The sequence below is a fragment of the Bufo bufo genome, chromosome 1 (assembly GCF_905171765.1).
Source record: "Bufo bufo chromosome 1, aBufBuf1.1, whole genome shotgun sequence".
Lineage (NCBI taxonomy): Eukaryota > Metazoa > Chordata > Amphibia > Anura > Bufonidae > Bufo > Bufo bufo.
Genome location: NC_053389.1, coordinates 523,825,062 through 523,845,264, shown reverse-complemented (window position 1 = coordinate 523,845,264; position 20,203 = coordinate 523,825,062). Strand labels below are relative to the sequence as shown.

The window sequence follows — 20,203 nt, the reverse complement described above, 5'->3', positions numbered from 1 at the left end:
TACCCCAAAAAGGTCAAGTTTTCAGGATTTCCTGAGCTTTGCATAGAGGATATACTTTGCCAGTACCTCAAGAATCTCCATAGGTATCATTGTATGTAACAGCTGGGATTGTGAGGAACACTATAGCACCAATCAACAGCGGAGGTACATCCAACCACCTCACTGGTGGGGTGGGGCATAGCAAAGAGGTGGGCTTCATGATGCTGCTGTCCAATTGCAGAGAGGAAGGCTCCTGTTCCAGACAGACACATGAATGGGAGGAACAACATGGCTGAGCTCCTAGGAGACAGACAGATTTCTTTATACATTTCTCAGTTTATTTTTATAATCTGAAGCAAAATAGGTCCACTAGAAGGAGAAGGAGAAGATGACAGGAAGTGCAGGCCTACTTTGTTGTGCTTTTCCTGTGGTTTGGTGTTCCTTTAACAGCGGAATCCTCTGTTTCACTTTCAGAGTGTGACGGTCATCATTATAAAAATGGCTGCACGTGGAAGATGATGTATGGTAGAAGACGACTAGCTCTAATGGATAGAACATCACCGTTTCCACAAACAATCTCCTTATGTCTTGCACTGCATTGAACTATACAAAATTTTAACTCAGCATGTGGTTGCAGCAAGGGAATTATCTGTTTGTAAAGGAATGATTGTATATTTGATCCCATTATTCAGCCTTTTACATAGTTTATGCCTTTGCAGAATCTATCAGAAAGCTTCATTATCTTGTCTTTAGAGAATAGCGCCCTGCAAGGCTGAAAATGTGACTTTTGTAATGGAAAACATAATCATTTTCTCAATGAGCAGTCATTTCTCTGGAGCAAGAGCAAAGTATTAGTGAAGACCTCTTCAAAACAGCCCCAGATTACCTGATTCCCCTTTAATACAATGACTGTGTAAGCTAATGTTCTCCTGACCTTGAACACAATAACCCTGCCTTCAGAAGAAGATCCGTGTTTATCAGGAGGGGATTTTACTTTGATTTACATGAAATGCTTCAATCCGAGAAGCACCATTGCTTTATCTGTTTGTTTTTTACTGCTTTTATGGTTTATTGAGCTGAAAGAACATTGAAATAAAGAGAAAGTACTTGTTTTTCCTTACAGCGGTTCCAAGGACTACAGTTAAGGGCTCATTCCCACGACTGTCGGCCGTCCGTGCCTGTATTGCAGACCGCTCACAAGCTCTGTCCATGTGCACACCATTTATGGATGCAGACTCATTGACTTGAATGGGTCCGCAATATACGGATCGGATTTCGGTCCATGCCGCAGCACCGCAGAAAAAAAAAAAATAGAACATTGTCCTGTGTTTTTGTGGTGCGGACTGTCTCTTGCAGATCGCACAACCATTCAAGTCAATGGGACTGCATCTGCTAACGGCGTGCACACGGACAGCGCCCGTGCACCGCAGAGTGCTATTTGTGGTCCACCCTTGTGTGCATGAGCCCTAAGGCTACATCCACATCTGCATTACGGTATTCTAGTAGTCTGTTCCTGCAGAAGAGCAGAGTACCAGAATTGCTGTATCCAGCACAGTCGGGCACCGCCAGGGGCCTGCTGGATCCTATTCCAATAATGGGATCCACTGGGCGTTCAGCAAGAATGTGCAGCATTTTTTCAGCAGAAAGCCAGCATTCATAGCAGAAACTCACATTATTGTGGCCCCCCAACGGTGTCCGGATATGGTAATTCCAGTAGTCTGCCCCCTCTGCTTGGACTACTTGAATACCGTAGTGCAGAAGTGAACCTGGCCTAACATAAATACTCAGGTACCTAGGGTCTACATCATCAATATAGTTAGTCTGGCCATACACATTAGATGTATGTTGGCCGAACTTGCCGATCTCAGCATGTAATGTGTAAGGCGACCTCCCAAACTCTATGCTTAACAATAAGGATCAGGCAGCTGAATTTCACAGGAGCTTCCCACCCCTCTCCCTACTAAAAAAGACATGCTTCCTTGGCAGAGACTAGCAGGCAAATGTATAAAGGGGCCTGGCGTCGTAGCGGTCAGCCGACAGCTATCGTTATGTGTATGCTTGAAAATCAAGTCAAAAACGACCAACATGGGGCCACGTTAACATTTCTGAAATGTGTAGTTGCCAATAACTTCCATGAACGGTTTACCAGGGCTTTCTCCACCAGATCTTGGTTGGACAACCTCTTCCATATAAAACTAGTGGAATTTTTTAAACAGCACAATAACCCCCAGGACCATTGTTAGTTTGTCATGTAGATTCTGTAACGCAAGTGTGGGGCATTTAGATGTTAGATGTGGGGCATTTAGATGTTATATTAGGAGTCTCTATATTTGCACATTTCAGGGGTGGAACTTCACTTTAAATGAATAATGCTTAGTCGAGCCACAGTCTAGGATTACGAACAGAGTTTAGTGCCTGAGTCACAGTTAGAATGTCTTTATTATATTATCCCATGCACCTCATGTACTCGCCATATAAATTCAACTGCAAATTAATTCTCAAATTAAAAGGAGATTACATGTCCATGAAGATGAAGTACGCCTACCTTTCTAGGAGGCAGTGCCGCTGTAAATACGCCCTTTACACCACATCCCATTAAAACAGCTGCAATTTGTCTCTGACTTAGGAGTGTCGTGCAAACCTAAGCAAATCTCTGCATCTAATCCCCATTTAGCAAATATCAGCCCAATCTGTACAATCAAGAGTACAATTTTGTACACACAGAATGTACTGCTTGTCCCTTGTTCTGTAAAAAGAAATTAGTATATGGCTCTCTTATCTACGAAGAATAAGAGGTCCTTTCATTCTTTGTCCTCCATCCCTGTTGTAGCCAATAAACTGGGCACCGCCGCATGTATACAATGCTCAGCTCAGGTCCATACAAGTAGGGCTTCAGCTATCGACTATTTTTGTAATTCGAGTATTCTATCGATTAATCCAACGATTAATCGAGTACTCTAATAACAAAAAAACGAATTAAAAAAACTTTCTTTATAAAATCTTATCAGCTTCCACCCCGTGCCATCAGGTTCCCCCCAGTACCATCATGTTCTCCCCCAGTGCCATCAGTTGCCCCCCCAGTGCCATCAGCTGCCCCCACAGTACCATCAGGTTCTCCCCCAGTGCCATCAGCTGCCCCCCCCAGTGCCATCATCTGCCCCCCCAGTGCCATCAGCTGCCCCCACAGTGCCATCAGCTTCCCCCCCCCAGTGCCATCAGCTTCCCCCCCCCCAGTGCCATCAGCTGCCCCCCCCAGTGCCATCAGCTGCCCCCCCCCAGTGCCATCAGCTGCGCCCCCAGTACCATCATGTTCTCCCCCAGTGCCATCAACTGCCCCCACAGTGCCATCAGCTTCCCCCCCAGTGCCATCAGCTTCCCCACCCCCAGTGCCATCAGCTTCCCCCCCCCCAGTGCCATCAGCTTCCCCCCCAGTGCCATCAGCTGCCCCCCCTAGTGCCATCAGCTGCCCCCCCTAGTGCCATCAGCTGCCCCCCCTAGTGCCATCAGCTGCCCCCCTAGTGCCATCAGCTGCCCCCCTAGTGCCATCAGCTGCCCCCCTAGTGCCATCAGCTGCCCCCTCAGTGCCATCAGCTGTGCCCCCCCACTGCCATCAGCTTCCCTCCCAAGTGCCATCAGCTGCCCCCCACTGCCATCAGCTTCCCTCCCAAGTGCCATCAGCTGCCCCCTCAGTGCAATCAGCTGCCCCCTCAGTGCCATCAGCTGTGCCCCCCACTGCCATGAGCTGCCCTCCCAAGTGCCATCAGCTGCCCCCTCACTGCCATCAGCTGCCCTCCCAGTGCCATCAGCTGCCCTCCCAGTGCCATCAGCTGCCCCCCCCCCACTGCCATCAGCTGCCCCCTCAGTGCCATCAAGTTCCCTCCAGTGCCATCAAGTTCCCTCCAGTGCCATCAAGTTCCCTCCAGAGCCATCAGGTTCCCCCCAGTGCCATCAGGTTCTCCCCAGTGCCATCAGGTTCTCCCCCAGTGCCATCAGGTTCTCCCCCAGTGCCATCAGGTTCTCCCCCAGTGCCATCAACTGCCCCCCAGTGCCATCCGCTGCCCTCCAGTGTCACCATCTCCCCCTTCTAGCCATGTCCCCAGCGCCAGTGAAATAAAATATTTACCTCTCCTGTAGGGGCGCTGATCCACAGATCGTGCTTCTCCACACGCTGCACTGTTGTCCTGAAGTCAGACAGCGTCAGGTCATAGTGCACATAAGCACGCACTATGTCCTGACGATGTGTCAGGGGGACAGTGCAGCGCGGTGCGGATCAGCGGGTGACCATGAAGCGGTGAGTAATAGCAAATGCTTCACTCGTGCTCCGTGGTCACATGACACAAGGGAAAAAAAATTGCATCGAGGATTTTTTTGTGTCGAGTTACTCGATTCAATCGAGTATTCATTTCAGCCCTACATACAAGGTCTTCCTTCCTACTTCACTGTCTATGCAATGCATGGGACACCCATATATTACACAGAATAGGTATCCCTGCTTCTGCTGTGTCACACACTGCCTATCATTGCCATCATATGCTCATAAGCTCCCCTTAGTGGCATCTGTAGGTAGTCAGAATTTTGTCAACTTTAGAGCTCTATAATAGAAGATTGAGCTTCATACCCACTCTTATGCGAAAAGTTCCACTTTTGTGTGGCATGCATGAGGAAGATAGTGTAAAATCAGGAGAAGGCGGCGAGGGATGCAGATTGTAGTCTACCTATTCATATTAAATAGGTGTGACTATCAATTTTTTTTTTTATTGAGGTTCGCTAAATTAAGTGCAACAGTCCCTTTTTAGCAAATATGACAGCTGATCCAGGCCTAAAAATATTATGGTTTTGGTCCAAAAATCTGTAGCAAGTGGATCATCTATAGACAAAAGTGAATAGAACCAACTATTTTAGCTTAAATCACCCACATCCTTGTATATCACAAATGCTGTAAATATATGTATTATAATTTATTCTGTAAAACACAGTTCTACCTGAAGTGACTCCCTGTCTTCTAATGGAACACATGACCCTGGTTATAGTATTTTTCCATGTACTCTGTGAGCTGGTACTACGATCACGCAGACATTGCATGTCTATTATTCATTTGTGTTCATTTCAGTCATATATCTGCATGTAAATTTGACCTGAAGGCTAAATTAAAATGAACAGGAAAAGCACTGATAATAGCTGACATTCACAAATGAGTTAAGTCAAGTCATATTTGAAGACCTTACATCATCTTCAAACATCAAGCTGTTAACTTGCTACCATACTAATGAATGAAGTAATGCTGAATGTACTGAACCCTATTTAGTGCTAATGGGCTAAATCTGGAGCACAATCATCTGAGGTATGGAATATATCAAACAAGCAAGAGGAATTATCAGTTGTATATAGCTGTCCGTACAACTGGCACCAAATCAAGACATTTTATTCCTGGGATACATCTAATCCAAGTGATGACAAAGACGAGAATAATGCTAAGTATTTATCAAAAAGACCTTGCACGGAAAGGGCGCAGAGTAGTGTGAGAAGAACAAAGAACAAGAGCTGAGAGCAGCATTCATCATCTCATTGTTTGTGACCTCCCTGGAAACCTTCCCTCACAATGAGAGCTGGAGCATCCAAGTATCTATTAGCAGTGGCTACTATAATAGGAGGACTTAATCATGGTGTTATACAACGTTCACTACCTGTTATCATTCCATTACTAATGTACAGCAGAGATACCACACCAGACAGATGTATGGTCACCACAAGCAGCACACAGTAACCTCCATCTACTGTAGATCTGCAATTCTTTCATGTGCAGAATAGCCATGGTTGGACCTTCTGATTTGAGAGTCTTCAAGAATAGGATTATCATCTTTCTGATTAGGGGCAATGAACAGAAAGCTTTCTAGTCTTCATCTTACATACAAGAACCTGGTACAGATCTCTTAAGTTTTCGAGATAGAAAAAAAATATACACTGTATATACGTACAACAGATGCCTGAGCCTGTATCCTATTTTATCCTCAACCACTGTATTATTTCTAGAGGCTGTTCACATGGCATATTTTGCTCTTGCAATTTTGGTGCAGACAGCTCACCAAAATTTTGGAGTCAGCCTTGTGGTGTCTGCTTCACATTGTTTTCAATGAGAGGCGGTGCTGCAGTTTGTGGCCCTGCGGTTAAAAGCCAGAATGGTGCCAAGAAGGGACGTGTCCCTTCTTGGTGCAGGGTGCAGACAGCTGCAGCTTGGAGCCATGGTGGCTGTTTGCTCGTGCCTTAGTTTCAATCAATGAAGATAAGCCACCAGTGGGTCCATGGCATCTGGTATCTGAACAAGCATTAATAGGCTAAGAAAGTAAAGAGCGGTCACATATTTCAAAAACACATCCCCCCCAACATGTTTCACTGCGCACAGCAGCGCCATCATGGGATTTGGGACAACTGGATGTATGATGGCGTTTGCCATTCGTAAAATAATGGCTAAACACTGGCCAGGTCTTTTGGCTGACACTGATTTACAAGGGTTAATAACATATCAGAGAGGTACAAACCTTGACGATATGCTGGTACATCTCCCCAAAAATTCAGAATGCTACGACTATGACTTCTTAGTTAACCAATAAAGTAATTAGTTTACACAAATGTGGCCACTGTAATACATTGTCAATTCATGCCTACCACTAAATGGTTTACAACTGCAGGACTAATCTACATTGCCTAATGCCCATGTCCTTTACTGTATGTTGGCAAAATGGTCCAGAGTTGGGGTATCGATGTTTTTGCACCACTATGGTCCCGTTGTACAATTAATGTTTATGCCACCAACAATATGATTTGATTGAGTACAGCAACAGTATTCAATCACACTATCGCTAGGACAGTAGCGGAAAGCTGCTCCCTGATCTGATTGAGTGCTGTGTATACAGTGACAAGGAAGGCAGGGAAAGTAAAATATAAAAAAAATGACCCTGATTTCTCTATGGGGAGCTCTGCTGTTTTTTTTTTATTTGCTAGTTTATTAGAGATAGGCATGTATACCTGAGTTAGTCTGTCAATGATTGTCAAAAGATCTGTAATTACCTTATAATAACCGCTTTCATTAATGTCCTCTGTCCCTTTCCATTGCTCCCTTAAAAGACCGTTGCTAGGGCTTGTCTGTCTTCCCTTTAGTGTAAACAGGAGAGAGAGGGGCGGTCCTTTACACTGCATGCCTGCATTAGGCTTCAGAGTGAGGAGGCGTGTCTCTCAGTAATCCAATCTGTGTGGCTGGCAGGAAGCTGCTGGCTACAGCAAGTTTGTATGTGACCTGAGGGAATGTAGTTTTGGCCTCAGAGAACTGGCAGAGGAGTCATCTTGAGAAAATCCTCATAATGTAAGATTCAAAACAGCCATAACTTTGGGGAAAACTCAAGGAAAACAGTGGTAAGTGAAGAAACTAAAGATTGCTTTATGCATAATGCTGCTGCAGCAGTAACATATTCTAAAATTGATTTTTTTTATGAAAATATGACAGTTATCCTTTAAGCCAGGTACGCTTTGAGGTTGAGCATGAAGCCTCCCATGGACACATAATTATGATTGATTCGCATAGTTGGGACCAGTCACAAATTTGGAGGAATTGTCCCTAATATTCAGAAACAATTAAGTCAAATTCAAGTTGTCCTAGGCCAAATGGGCAGTGCTGCGAACATCCAGGTTGGGTGTTTCTGGGACAGGTCTTATATATCCCAAATTTGCCAACAACACTCTTAGGGAGGATGGGATGGATTAGGGAGGATGGACTCTGGACATGCACCTACAGTATCAAGTTGTTAAACAATCAATTTGGACTATATCTGCTCCTAGGAGAGTTGAGCAACAGTTAAAATAGCCATGAATATAGCTCTGTCATAGGATGTAGCTAAGCTTTCCTAAACTCTCCACATACTTCTATCGTATAACACACAGAAAACACATTAGGTGAGAGAAAAAAATATTTATTTTTAATGTTTTTTTAAAATTGTTTAAACGTTAACCCGTGAATGTTAGAAAACACGCAGGTGATATGTTCATGGCATCTCCAGCCTTGCAGATCTTACTGTATGTGCCTCATTACTGTTAGTTTTTATGATGATTCAGATGATGGAAATCTGATGAAGATGGCAATTCCAATATTATCATTAAATAGTATACTGTTGTAATTATGAAGTTCTCATCTTATTTTTGATGTTAAATCCTTATTCCAATGTCTTGATGTTGAAGCAGCAGAAAATTGCCCTAAGAAATCTTGATTTTTGAGCCTCTGCTTCCCTGTTGTTGATGTTCCTCCTCAGACATTTCGGAATCCACCATTTTCTCATAGATATTTTCACTTCCCTCCTCTTCCTCATGGATTTTATCTAGATCAAAGCAATTTTGGAATCTTCTTAATCCAATCATGTGCTCTTGCTTGTCCATATCCCCATTTTCTTTCTCGCCATCCTGTATCCACTCTCCTTCCTCGCTCACCTCATCTTCCTCCTCAGGAATGGTCTCCAGAATGGGCCAAAAGACCTCTCCAAATTGAGAAAGCCAGAATGCTGGCTCTGCCTCCTCGACCTTCTTCCACCATATCTCATCTGGGTATTCCTCACGCTCCATATAGCTTTAGTTTTAACTGCTCACTGCTCCAACACTGCAAATGCTCCACTGTCAACTACAACCCTCAAGAGAATGTTGGCTCTGCAGCTCCTTAAATAACATGTCTGATGTCACAATGTCCAAGCAAAGCTAACAATCATGAACATTCCATGACACCATAGGCAGCAGCAGTAATGTAAGGGAGCCAGGCAAACAGACTAAACCAATTCATTACAGCTTAATTGATCTCTAAATTATCTCCTTCAATCCCCAAAAGCTAAACTTAAATACCTGATCAATTAGAATTTTCTCACAAGAGAAGTCCAGCTCCTTGAACTTGTGTGGCAAATGGACTTCCCACTATCAAATAAGATGCAGCAGTTTTTTTTTTGTCTTTTCATTAAACAATATGCAGAGATTTACTTTCAGCAGGTCACGGTTCTTCAGTCCCATTAAGAGTACACAAAAATGTATAGTGATCACGCAGTTCAGTCACAATGGAAAAAACGGTGGCGACATTCAGCATGGGATTCAAACTGATTGTTAATGGCCCTGGGGTTCTGCAGGTGGGCAGCAGTTTAATCTACAAAGTAGTGCGGCACCACCAGATGACTGCTATGCGTGGACTCACTCACTTCATGTCAATTTTAATTTTCAAATTGTTTGTTAATTGTCTAATTGTTAAGAGGGCTGTCCCATGAAAACAACCTCTGTATATGGCCTATTAAGCAGGTCATAGAAGGGGGTCCAACACTTAGAAACAGAATGGAGATTCACTCTGTAAAAGGACTCTCGTTCTGACACACTCAAGGCGTCTATGTATTAAATGGACAACCATAAATCCAAATCACAGCAATTTTATCCATTTTTTTTTTCCTGGGATGCAAGGAGCGAGGCCCATGTAAACAGCAGATTGCCATCATGATATCAAACATAGAAGATTCTCTGCAGAGACACGTACATCCTAGCAGATACCATCAATTTAAAAATAAGACATATAACAATTTGACCAAAGAGAAACGCTAGCATCACGAGAATCATCACCAAAGGTGGACCCTTCACCATTTTAGCCTTTAGGACCACACAATACAATGTGGTTTTCCATTGTCGCCTTCTTGAATTTTCAACAATGCAGGTACAGTACCAGTCAAAAGTGTGGACAGAAATGTCTGCAAATGCAAATCAGTTTCATTCACCTGAATGGGGCTTGCTGAAATCCATGTGCTTACTGCCAAAATAACCCAATTTAGATGAATAGTACTGGTTTCAGCTTCAGAAATTTCTGCAACCAAATTTGTCATGTGTGCCCAAACACATTTCCTTTTTTTTTTTTTTCAGTACATGAGCCCTCGAAAGCATAAAACATGTTTGCATTCAGTTAAGTTACAGAATTTTAGCTTTGTTTTCGTGATATCTGATGCTATATTTTATGCCATTTTAGCATAATATTTTTATTTTTATACATGGGAAAATTTTAAAAAAGGCTAAAAAAAATTGTAACTTTTCATTTATTATTAATATCAGTAACTAAAATAAGTTTTTTGATATAGGGGATATGTAGTTTATATTGGAAAGGGTGGAGCTAGTGCCACCTAACTGCCCCATTGAGATTGCAGTGGTGCTATGTCCACCCTTCCATTCACTTCTATGGGACTTCCAGGAGCACTGTACTGGGATCTCCCATAAAAGTGAATGGAACAGTGGATGTAGCACCACTGCATTCTTATGGCCCAGTTTGACAGCACTTACGGACCTCCATTCTGATGAACGCTGAAGGGCCCAGTGGTCAGATCAAAGAATTATTCTCTATCATGTGTTATTAGAGCAAAACCCCTTTAATATTATATTTTTTATTGCAGATTTCTCCTTAACTGACATGTTATAGGGGGAATAAAGCTTACTGCCATATAATAGAGAGCTGATCTGTTAAGACCCAGTAGTTCCTGCAGTTATCCAGCAACCAGTGATTACAAGGATCACTGGGACCAGAGTAGGAAGCTGTACACAGAACGATGGAGAAGACCGATAAAGAGTAGACTCTGCCTTTCCTATGGGGAGTCCTGCAGCTGCATGACTAGCGTGCGGCTGCCATAGATGTTCAGAACACCTTGCAGAGATAAACAGGGACCATTTGTATCTAGAAAGTGTATGGGCAGTCTGAAACAGGTTAAACAAACTTAACTTAAAGGGGTTTTCTGGGAATTCAATTTTGATGGCTTATCCTCAGGATAAGTCATCAATATGTGATTGATGGGGGACTGACTCCTGGCACCCCTGGCGATCAGTTGTCTGAAGAGGTCACGGCACTCCAGTGAGCACTGTGGCTTCTTCACAGCATACCAAGCACAGCACCGTACATTGTACAGCAGCTGTGCTTGGTACAGGGGTCCAGACCTATTCACTTGAATGGACCTGCGCTGCAAATACGAAATGTGACCAATGAACGTGACGTCACTGGCCTAGGAAAAGGTCATGGTACTCTCTTCAAACAACTGATCGGCAGGGTTGCCAGGAGTCAGTCCCCCACAGGTCAAATATTGTGGACCTGTACTGAGGAAAAGACATCAGTATTCTGCTCCCAGAAGGACCCTTTAACGTTGGGTCATCTTTTCTGTATATCTAGGAGAGTTGGGTTTCAGATAACTAGTAGTATCACTAGGAGAGTTGGGTTTCAGATAACTAGTAGTATCACTAGGAGAGTTGGGTTTCAGATAACTAGTAGTATCACTAGGAGAGTTGGGTTTCAGATAACTAGTAGTATTACTAGGAGAGTTGGGTTTCAGATAATGTAGCTTTTAAAGTTTAAATTTGAAATGTCACATAGTGAGAAATCAGGAAACATGGAATAAGGGACAAAAAAGAGAGGGACTGTTTATTCATAATCAGTTAAAAAAATCCCACAGTGTTTTATCCATTGTATAGATAGAAGTCCTGAAGGATATTAGGAATTTAAGAACTAAACCATTGCCTAACCAAACCAAATCATTACAATTTAACTAGGGAGGAAAGTATGGCTTCGAAAGAACTGGAGAGGAATAAAGACATTGTGATCAAGGCAGTCTATGAGGGAAGGGGGGGGGGGGGGGGTAATTATAATAGATTTTCAGGTCAACAAAATGAATGAGATATTGGGAGATAAAAATGTTAGGCATGCATTTAAATCTTACTTGACACTTCCAGAAGATATTGAAGGGAATTTTGACTAAGGGTAAAATGGAGGAGATCTTGAATAAAAAAGTAGTATGAAGTTTTGTATGCAGAATATCCCAGGAATCCTGGTATTTATTTTCAGCTGAGAGCTCACAAAAGCCCCACAGACCAACCCCTGAGACTGATTGTCTCGGGATTTGGTTCGTTGGCAGTGACCGGGGGGAAGACGACATATGTTGATTTTTCTTTTTTACAGAGATATGTTAGAATGATGCCTTCCTATATAAAAGAGTCTACAGATGTGATTCTAAACCTGTATGATCTGGAAGCTGGGGGAATCTATTTTTATGTGTACTGCAGATGTTATATGAATACCGAGTATGAGAAAAGAGTGATAATGACTGTCAGCTTAAAATTCGACAAAAATAATTTATTTTAGAATGTATTAATTTTGCATTAAACAAGAATTATTTTTGGTAGGAGGGAGCTTGCTTGCATGATACAGGTGTGGCAAATATATTTAAAACCGCATGGGAAGAAAGGTTGGTTTAACTCAGCAAACCACCTGAACTAAAATTTTGGGGGGATATACTGTATATCAATGATTGTTATTTTGGAAAGGCAATAAAGAGAGTTTTTAAATGGCCTGAATGAAAATAATTGTAAAGTTCATTTATTGTGGGAAATTAGTACAACTGAGAATTATTTTTGGACCCTGTGATTTCTAAGAGGGACTGGCAATTAAGAACCAAGACCCATTTCAAGTATCGAAATAGCATTGTTGAGTACAGTAGTTGCCATTTCCATCCATGAATTCAAAATATTGCCCAAAATCTGATGTATAGACTGAATTGTTCTGTTTGTTGATGAAGATTATGTAAAAGAAAGTGAGATGTTAAAGAAGAGTTTTGTAGAACGGAATTGCCCGACTGGTAGTAGGGAAAGCAGTAGAAGTGGCTCGGAATAGGGATAGGATTAGTTTGTTTGAGAAAAAGGAGAAGTTTAATAAAACCCCCCTTCATCTATTTTTTTGGGGATGGAGAGGATATCAAAAAATTATGCAGAGGCATTGGCACATCCTTAGGGATGATTAGGTGGTGGGGAACGTTCCCTGAGTTTTTCCAGCAAGATGGTGCACCACCACATTATGGGTGTCAGGTCCGAGCATTCCTAGATGAACAGTTTCCTGGAAAGTGGATTGGTCGTCGTGGGCCAGTTGAATGGCCCCCAAGGTCTCCCGATCTGACCCCCTTAGATCTTTGGGGTCATCTGAAGGCAATTGTCTATGCTGTGAAGATACGAGATGTGCAGCACCTGAAACTACGGATACTGGAAGCCTGTGCTAGCATTTCTCCTGCGGTGTTGCTATCAGTGTGTGAAGAGTGGGAGAAGAGGGTTGCATTGACAATCCAACACAATGGGCAGCACATTGAACACATTTTATAAGTGGTCAGAAACTTGTAAATAACTCATGAAAGAATAAAGTTACGTTAAAACCAAGCACACCATTGTTTTTCTTGTGAAATTCCCAATAAGTTTGATGTGTCACATGACCCTCTTACTATTGAACAAACAAAAGTTGGATTCAAAATGTCCGACTTCAAAATGGCCGCCATGGTCACCACCCATCTTGAAAAGTTCCCCCCTCACATATACTAATGTGCCACAAACAGGAAGTTAATATCACCAACCATTCCCATTTTATTAAGGTGTATCCATATAAATGGCCCACCCTGTACAATAAAGAGAGCGGAAAAGCCACCTTCAAAATAGGAATCCACCCAGTCTTTACCTTCTTCTCTAGTTCTCTGCCTCTCTGCACTTTATTTCAATAGGGATACCCCTAACTGGGTGGAGCGGTGTGAATCAATTGATCACAGGAGAGAACTGTAGTGAGGGAACTTAGCGCCAAAGTGTATTCATAGAAAAGCACAAGGAGTTTGGAGGCACAGCTAAAGTGCTAAAGCCAAAGACGGTGAGGTGGAGAAGTAGCATATGGACATCAGAAGGGACAGGGGTGAACAGAGGGGTGAGCTTCCATGCACTATTTTTGAATGACTTATTAGGAGGGCTACTTCAGTATGTAAACTCTAGGAAGCTCTGAGGTACTTGAATCTGTGCTTTAACACACGCTCATATTGTAAAAGTGTAGCAGACCTCGTGGTAGCTGAGGACTATTGGGTGGCTCTGCTGAAATATGATAGTTTGGTGCATATCATCTTGGCTACGGGCTATTAAATGGGTGTTCTGGTTGTAGCAATTATTCCCCTATTCACAGTACAGGGAATAACTATTAGACTGCAGGAGGTCCTACCGCTGGGACCCTCAACGATCATGAGAATCAGGACTCTGTACCTCACAGGGCCCCCAAATGAACAGAGCAGCAGGTCGGGCATGCGCACTGCCTCTAAATTAATCTCAATGAGTGTTCCGGAAATAGCTGGGTGCTGTACTTGGCTGTCTACGAAGCTTCAATAGAGATGAAAAAAGCGGCAGCGTGCATGCCCGACCTGCTGCTCTGGGAACAGACCCAGGAGTTTCTGCCACACTGCACCACCGCCTGTACTGTCTACACTCGTTGGCAATGCTTTCTGGATTACTGAATAACGTGCGGAAATGGTGCTGGATTTAAGCCTAACAGTGGTTGGCTGAGCTCTAGTCAATTAGTACTATGCTTGTTTTTGCCCCAGACCAGTATATGGGGTGTGGTGTTTCTCCTGCACCACAATCACCCGGGGCCGTACATTTATATAGTTACACAGTTAGTACAGTTGAAAAAAGGCATACAACCAAAGGATGGGAGGCAAGGTGAATTAAGGTAATAGAAGCATTTCATATCAGCCATACCTTGCTCACCATCCATGCACCTACAGAGGGATCTCCCACCACTGTCAGCAAATAGGTGGTGAATGGACGAGTACCCTTAGTCAACTATGAGTGATACAGAGAGCCCCCTTATTAGGTATTGTCGGTGGTAGTGGGGCGCCTCAGTAAAGGTATAAGTGTGTGTGTCTGTGTGTGTGTGTGTGTGTGTGTGTGTGTGTGGGTGTGGGTGTGTGTTGTGTGTGTGTGGGGGGGGGGGGGGGGGGGGGGTTCTCACATAGTATTTTTGCACTATATTCAGTATATGCACTCGGAAAGCCTCCTGCGCATACACTCAATGTATCAATAGTCCTTTTTTCACACAGCAAAGGCCGATGTGCATACATCTGGCCTGTATGTGTCAGCTAGACAATTTTTTGAAAATAAAGAATAGCACATTAGCCAATGCTATTTAATGCAGAAAGGGTGAAAAAAATGATATGACATACATATATGGTATACTTCTATTATAAATAATATTGGGAGGCTACTGCCAATGCATGCCACTGTACGCCTATACAGTGGCCTATATCCCAGTCTTACATCAGGGGTATACAGTGGTAGGTCTCACTATGCAAACCTTTGACAGAAGGCTCTGGTGCCGTGTAAACAAAGCCTAACTTTAAGGCCTCCTGCACACGACCGTTGTTGTGTTCCGTGTCCGTTGCTCCGTTTTCCGTGATTTTCTGCGGACCCATTGACTTTCAATGGGTCCGTTGAAAACTCGGAAAATGCACCGTTTGTCATCCGCGTCCATGATCCATGTTTCCAGTCCGTCAAAAAAATATGACCTGTCCTATTTTTTTCCACAGACAACGGTTCGCGGACCCATTCAGGTCAATGGGTCTGTGAAAAAACACGGAGGCACACAAGATTGTCCTCCGCGTCCGTGATCCGTGTCCGTTTTTTTCCTATCATTTGCAAGGCAAACTTGACTTAGATTTTTTTTTCACTTTTCATGTCTGGTGATCCTCCAAAAATCAAGGAAGACACACGGAAACAAAAAACGGAAACGGATCACGGAACAACGGAACCCCGTTTTGCGGACCGTGAAAAAATACTGTCGTGTGCATGAGGCCTAAGGGTGAGGGGCCCTCAGTCATCTTTGGCTGATGGGTCATGTACTTAGTATGTGTGGTGGTGGCAGGTGACTGTGTAATTCTAGGAGGTAGTGGTGGGCCCCTTCAGCCAGCATTTGGATGGAGGTAAGCATACGGTTGTTATTGTTTGGGCGGGGCAATAGACATATCATAGATAGATTTATAAAGATAGATAGTAATTTATAGCCAAAGCCAGGAGTAGATCCTACACAAGTGATAAGGTATAATGGAAAGATCTGAACCTGTTCTGTGTTTTTGACCTGCAATGGTTTGGGCTGTCACTGATGGAAGCCACTGGCCAAACATTGACATGTGAATGAGGCCTAAGGCTGGTTTATACATCATGAAAGGAGAGTTATTGCAATTATCTGGTAATACATGAGACATTCATACATGTCTTTATTTTCAACTGATGGAGTGCCACATTTTTATTTGCTCTGGTCTGTGTTCATTTTGTAGTCTAGGAGCTGGATTTATTCAGGAGGTCTGGTCTGAGGTCTAACTTAATTTTGGGGTCTGGTCTGGGGTGTGATGCCTCTGCTGATCCCTTCTACTTATGTGCATAAGAGAAGTAGAGCACACCAGGATAGACTTCAGTACAGAGATACAAAGAGACTAAGCACAATGAATATGGCTGAATTTGATGCTTTGCACCAAAGTATCTCCTCAGCCTCCACTTCTTATTAGGATTAGAAGAGGACGGACCATAGCTGCCAGGGCTGAAAAACTGAAAAATGGAAGGAATATACTGGAGTAGGTCCAAAGAATGATTCCTTCCGGTTGGCCAAAATACTCCAGTCTGACACGACTGGTCTTTCTTTACTCCACTGTAGCAATGACTTGTTGTCTTAATGACAGTCAATCATTGGCCACAGTGGTCACATTTCAACCTCAAAGATGGCACCAATTTAGCCAGTGATTTGTACAAATTTAAAATCTAAAACAGTACGGCTAGTTTCACACTAGCGTTTGTACTCCCGGCAGGGGATCAACTGCCAGATCTCTCTGCATTCCTGCATTGCCAGAAGCTACACCGTTGCCAAACTGCCCCATTAACTATAATGGGGACCAGCAGAAATCTGGTCACAGCACAGAAAATATGTCGCTAGTGTGAATCTAGCCTAAGGGATTCCCTGCTGAGACACTTTAATCCTAGTAGAGCCATCAATTATTGCAAGAAAATGTAAATATATGTAATGCACATTACAGTATATATATATATATAATAATAATAATAATAATAATAATAATAATAATATCTTTCTACAAAGAAAATTAAAGGAGTTTTCCAGGATTCTAATATTGATGACCTATTCTCAAGATCCACATTATCATATCATCCACATTTTCTTTTTCTTTTTTACATTACTGCCTGTGCAGGTAAAATTGAGCATATTCCCTTATCGCGTAGCAAATCCACTAGTACCACATCTAGTTAGCGGCTATATGTTCTGATCCCCCCACCCCATGACATCTGTATGCCTACATTAAATATGGAAAGGGACATGTCCGGTGTCGGCGGGGCTGTGGCTCTCAAGTGAATAAGGGGAAGAAAGGACGCAGCAGACAATTGTTTTTTTGGCAACATTTCAATGCGGCTGTCCACATCAAAATTATGCGATAAAAACTACCGTGTCAACGGGTCCTTACAGCTCCAGTACATGCTAACGAGTCCTGATATTCATGAGCTCCTGGCTTTCTGTGCCCCCTGTCACTAACAGTTTTTTCCAACTGAATCAGCAGCAGGTGGGCAGAAAAAGCCAGGAGCTTATGAATATGGGACTCATCGGCATGAAATACACGGTTTTAGAAAAGCGGCTCGGTTAACTAAAGAAAGTAGGGATCTGTCACTAGTTTATGTTTCCCTTAGGACACCCTCAAACTGGTGACAGATTCTCTAACTAGCTAATATAGCCATGAATACAGCTCCCACAAAGGATGTAACCCAGATCTTCTACCCTCCCCACATTCCACAACTAACAAGATTTGACCATAATATACCAGACAGAAAGCACATCAGCTGAGAGAAAACGATTTTATTTTTTAAGCGTTAATCAAATAAAAATAATAACAAAAAATAACGAACATTAAATCCGTGAATGCCTAAAAATTGATGATATATTCACGGTATCTCCAGCCCTGCAGGTCTTATGTCAGGTGCCTGGTCACTGATGAAGATGGTAAGTCCAAGATTATCATTCAATACTGATGTTATAATGAACGTCTGATGTTATCATGGTGGAACCGTTTTTAATGTTAAGTCCTTTATTTCAATGTCCTGATGTTGCAACAGCAGAAGACTGCACAAAGAAATCCCGATTTCTGGGCCTTTGCTCCTTTGCTGCTGTTGTTCTTTCTGAGACATTTTGGAATCCACCACTTTCTTCTCTTATGGATCTTTTCACTTTCCTCCTCTTCCTCACCGATTTTATCAAGGTCAAAGCAATTTTGGAATCTTCTTAGTCCAATGATGTTGTCTTGCTTGTCCATATCTCCATTCTCTTCCTCGCCATCCTGTATCCACTCTCCTTCCTCATTCTCTTCCTCTTCAGGAATGGTCTCTAGACTGGGCCAAAAGACCTCTCCAAATTGAGAAGGCCAGAATGCTGGCTCTGCCTCCTCGACTTTCTTCCTCCATTTCTCATCTGGGTAGTCCTCACTGTCCATATTCAATGCGTACAAACTGCTCACCAACACTGAAAATACTGCACTGTCAACTACAACCCTCAAGAGAATGTTAGCTCTGCAGCTCCTTATATAATGTGTCTGATGTCATAATGTCCAAAGAACCAAAGATGGACAGCCAATCAAATTCTCTCTTGTTTGCATGTGGTTCACAATCTCAAACTGAACACAATATTCACTTATTTCTCAGAACATCAAAAACCATATAAACACATGAACAATTATAACCAGAAGTTCAGTATACTAGAAAAAATATTTGCCCAGATTTAAGTGTCTGCACCTAGAATCAGTCTAAAAAGTAGAGCATATTGGCACAACTATGGTTTCTACAACTTTTTTCAACTTGCTTGAGAAGTGGAAAACGTTTAGTGGGAAAATTGCATAAAAATTGTAAGCTCATATCACCGCTTTCTATTTCCATTGTTTTGCTCCAAATTTTTTTTTTTTTATCATGCATACAGAATATTTTGTCTAGTCTTTTTGACGGCCCCAATGGAGTCTATAATACAGATGTGAACAAGCCCTTAGCCAATTGATAGTTGTTATAGAGTCAGAGAGAAGTGTCTAGCTGTTCACCACAATTATCATCCAGCCTGAGCCCCTGTGATAAATCTAGTGCAGACAGCCTGTTCACTGTAAGTTTAGGCCACCTACAGGCTTAGTAAATCTGCCCCGTTCTGCTGTTTTGATAAAAACAGTTAAAACTGCTGACAATGACTGACAACATTGATGTATGCCTGTATACATCGGTGCCCTTCACTCCCTGGAAATGGTAAGGGGGGTGCAAAGGAAGGAGCACAGGCTAATATACACCGCAGACTTTAAAGGGGTTTTGCTGGATTCTAAGGTTAGGTCATCAATATAAGTGGGGGTCAGAGGCACGCTCTCAGACCAACTGGTTCAAGAGAAGGCGCGACGTGCCAGCTCAGCCTTCCCTTAATTGTTTACCTGCTCGCCATCGGCATTGCAGTGGTGAGTAGGGAGTATTACAAGAAGTTGTCCTATTCACGTCTATCTGACGGCACATTCCTATACAATTGAATACTACGGAGCCATCCCATAAAAGTGAATGGGACCGCCGCGTCTTTTAGTTACACCTGCTCACCACTGTGATATCGATGGTGAGCAGGTAAAAAATAAAGAGAAGGCAGACCTGGCATGGCGTGCGCCTTCTCTTCGACCAGCTGATTGGCGGGGGTTCTGGGTGTTGGACCCCCACCATTCTGATATTGATGACCTATCCTGAGGAGAGGTCATCAATATTAAAATCCTGGAAAACCCCTTTAAGTTTACTCTACTTTTTCATTTAAGCTATAATACAGCATATTTGAATAACAGTATGCTTTAATGTAGCTGAACACTGAACTCTAAGTGTTATCTTCTCTACTAGAGAAGAGGAAACTGTGAAAATATATTTCTTTATTGCTAAATCATTTGAGTAATCAGATATAATTTCTGAGCCCCTGAACATAAAACGCCAGCTTTATGAATGTGCATTAAATTTACAGAGCCCTATCAGAGTACAAAGTATTGGATTTGGGGAAAAACGACACAGGAGTCCTCTCCATTATGTTAGCACCACACAACGGACTGTGTATATCAGCGCAGCTTTGAGAATGGGGGTAGTAGGAAAATTTAAATTCAATAGTTGTTCCGTTTTGATGGACAATAAAACTGCATCCTGCAGCTTGCATCTAACTGGGAACAGTGTTGGCCAGACCCAGGAGTTTCTGCCACACTGCACCACCGCCTGTACTGTCTACACTCATTGGCACTGCTTTCTGGATTACTGAATAACCTGCGGAAATGGTGCTGGATTTAAGCCTAACAGTGGTTGGCTGAGC

At 42.8% G+C, this 20,203-nt stretch overlaps 1 protein-coding gene across 1 annotated transcript in view; it reads right to left on the bottom strand.

The window, feature by feature from the left end:
* Positions 1-20,203, bottom strand: part of PTPRZ1 (protein tyrosine phosphatase receptor type Z1) — a 276,086-nt gene that overhangs the window by 236,901 nt on the left and 18,982 nt on the right.